The following is a 3,316-nucleotide window of genomic DNA, read 5'->3' as shown; positions in this document are numbered from 1 at the left end:
GAAATCCTGCTTTGGGGTGGCTCAGCTGGAGGCTCAATTACTCTATTTATTAATTTATTTTACTTGTACATATTTATTTTATTTTGTTAATACTTTTAGACTGTGAGCCCACTGTTGGGTAGGGACTGTCTCTATATGTTGCCAACTTGTACTTCCCAAGCGCTTAGTCCAGTGCTCTGCACACAGTGAGCGCTCAATAAATATGATTGATTGATTGATTTTATCCTCGGCGTCCCCCTTCTAGACTGTGAACCCACTGTTGGGTAGGGACCGTCTCTAGATGTTGCCAACTTGGACCTTCCAAGCGCTTAGTCCAGTGCTCTGCACACAGTGAGCGCTCAATAAATACAATTGAATGAATGAGCTTGTACCTCCTAAGTGCTTAGTCCAGTGCTCTGCACACAGTAAGCGCTCAATAAGTATGACTGAATGGATGAACTTGGGCCTCCCAAGCGCTTGGTCCAGTGCTCTGCACACAGTAAGCGCTCAATAAGTATGACTGAATGGATGAACTTGGGCCTCCCAAGCGCTTAGTCCACTGCTCTGCACACAGTAAGCGCTCAATAAGTATGACTGAATGGATGAGCTGGTGCCTCCCAAGCACTTAGTCCAGTGCCCTGCACACAGTAAGCGCTCAATAAGTATGACTGAATGGATGAGCTTGGGCCTCCCAAGTGCTTAGTCTAGTGCTCTGCACACAGTAGGCACTCAATAAGTATGACTGAATGGATGAACTTGGGCCTCCCAAGCGCTTAGTCCAGTGCTCTGCACACAGTAAGCACTCAATAAGTATGACAATGGGTGAGCTTGTACTTCCCAAGCGCTTAGTCCAGTGCTGTGCACACAGTAAGCGCTCAATACGTATGACTGAATGGATGAACTTGTATGTCCCAAGCGCTTAGTCCAGTGCTCTGCACACAGTAAGCACTCAATAAGTATGACTGAATGGATGAGCTTGGGCCTCCCAAGCGCTCAGTCCAGTGCTCTGCACACAGTAAGCGCTCAATAAGTATGACTGAATGGACGAACTTGGACCTATGAATTGTACATATTTATTACTCTATTTATGTATTTATTTTACTTGTACATATCTATTCTATTTATTTTATTTTGTTAGTATATTTGGTTGTGTTGTCTGTCTCCCCCTTTTAGACTGTGAGCCCGTTGTTGGGTAGGGACTGTCTCTGTATGTTGCCAACCTGTACTTCCCGAACGCTTAGTACAGTGCTCTGCACAGAGTAAGCACTCAATAAATACGATTGATGATGATGATGACCTCCCAAGCGCTTAGTCCAGTGCTCTGCACACAGTAAGCGCTCAGTAAGTATGACTGAATGGATGAGCTTGGGCCTCCCAAGCGCTTAGTCCAGTGCCCTGCACACAGTAAGAGCTCAATAAGTATGACTGAATGGATGAACTTGTATGTCCCAAGCGCTTAGTCCAGTGCTCTGCACACAGTAAGCGCTCAATAAGTATGACTGAATGAACTTGGGCCTCCCAAGCGCTTAGTCCAGTGCTCTGCACACAGTAAGCGCTCAATAAGTATGACTGAATGGATGAACTTGGGCCTCCCAAGCGCTTAGTCCAGTGCTCTGCACACAGTAAGCACTCAATAAGTATGACTGAATGGATGAGCTTGGGCCTCCCAAGCGCTTAGTCCAGCGCTCTGCACACAGTAAGCGCTCAATAAGTATGACTGAATGGATCATCATCATCATCAATCGTATTTATTGAGCGTTTACTGTGTGCAGAGCACTGTACTAAGCGCTTGGGAAGTACAAGTTGGCAACATATAGAGACGGTCCCTACCCAACAGTGGGCTCACATTGTACCTCCCAAGCGCTTAGTCCAGTGCCCTGCACATAGTAAGCACTCAATAAGTATGACTGAATGGATGAGCTTGGGCCTCCCAAGCGCTTAGTCCAGTGCTCTGCACACAGTAAGCGCTCAATAAGTATGACTGAATGGATGAACTTGGGCCTCCCAAGCGCTTAGTCCACTGCTCTGCACACAGTAGGCGCTCAATAAGTATGACTGAATGGATGAACTTGTACGTCCCAAGCGCTTAGTAGGGACTGTGTCTATATGTTGCCGACTTGTACTTCCCAAGCGCTTAGTCCAGTGCTCTGCACACAGTAAGCACTCAATAAATACGATTGAATGGATGAACTTGTACGTCCCAAGCGCTTAGTCCAGTGCTCTGCACACAGTAAGCGCTCAATAAATACAATTGAATGGATGAACTTGGGCCTCCCAAGCGCTTAATCCAGTGCTCTGCACACAGTAAGCGCTCAGTAAGTATGACTGAATGGATGAGCTTGGGCCTCCCAAGCGCTTAGTCCAGTGCGCTGCACACAGTAAGCGCTCAATAAGTATGACTGAATGGATGAACTTGGACCTATGAATAGTACATATTTATTACTCTATTTATTTATTTTACTTGTACATATCTATTCTATTTATTTTATTTTGTTAGTACGTTTGGTGGTGTTCTCTGTCTTCCCCTTTTAGACTGTGAGCCCGCTTTTGGGTAGGGACTGTCTCTAGATGTTGCCAATTTGTACTTCCCAAGCGCTTAGTCCAGTGCTCTGCACAGAGTAAGCGCTCAATAAATACGATTGATGATGATGATGACCTCCCAAGCGCTTAGTCCAGTGCTCTGCACACAGTAAGTGCTCAATAAGTATGACAATGGATGAGCTTGGGCCTCCCAAGCGCTTAGTCCAGTGTTCTGCACACAGTAAGTGCTCAATAAGTATGACTGAATGGATGAGCTTGGGCCTCCCAAGCGCTTAGTCCAGTGCTCTGCACACAGTAGGTGCTCAGTAAGTATGAGTGAATGGATCATCATCATCATCAATCATATTTATTGAGCGTTTACTGTGTGCAGAGCACTGTACTAAGAGCTTGGGAAGTACAAGTTGGCAACATATAGAGACATTCCCTACCCAACAGTGGGCTCACATTGTACCTCCCAAGCGCTTAGTCCAGTGCCCTGCACACAGTAAGCGCTCAATAAGTATGACTGAATGAACTTGGGCCTCCCAAGCGCTTAGTCCAGTGCTCTGCACACAGTAAGCGCTCAATACGATTGAATGAACTTGTACGTCCCAAGCGCTTAGTCCAGTGCTCTGCACACAGTAAGCGCTCAGTATGACTGAATGAACTTGTATGTCCCAAGCGCTTAGTCCAGTGCTCTGCACACAGTAGGCGCTCAATAAGTATGAATGAATGGATGAACTTGTACGTCCCAAGCGCTTAGTGGGGACTGTGTCTATATGTTGCCAACTTGTACTTCCCAAGCGCTTAGTACAGT

This window comes from Tachyglossus aculeatus, chromosome 6, assembly GCF_015852505.1.
Source record: "Tachyglossus aculeatus isolate mTacAcu1 chromosome 6, mTacAcu1.pri, whole genome shotgun sequence".
NCBI classification, from domain to species: domain Eukaryota; kingdom Metazoa; phylum Chordata; class Mammalia; order Monotremata; family Tachyglossidae; genus Tachyglossus; species Tachyglossus aculeatus.
Note: the sequence above shows the minus strand (reverse complement) of the source record.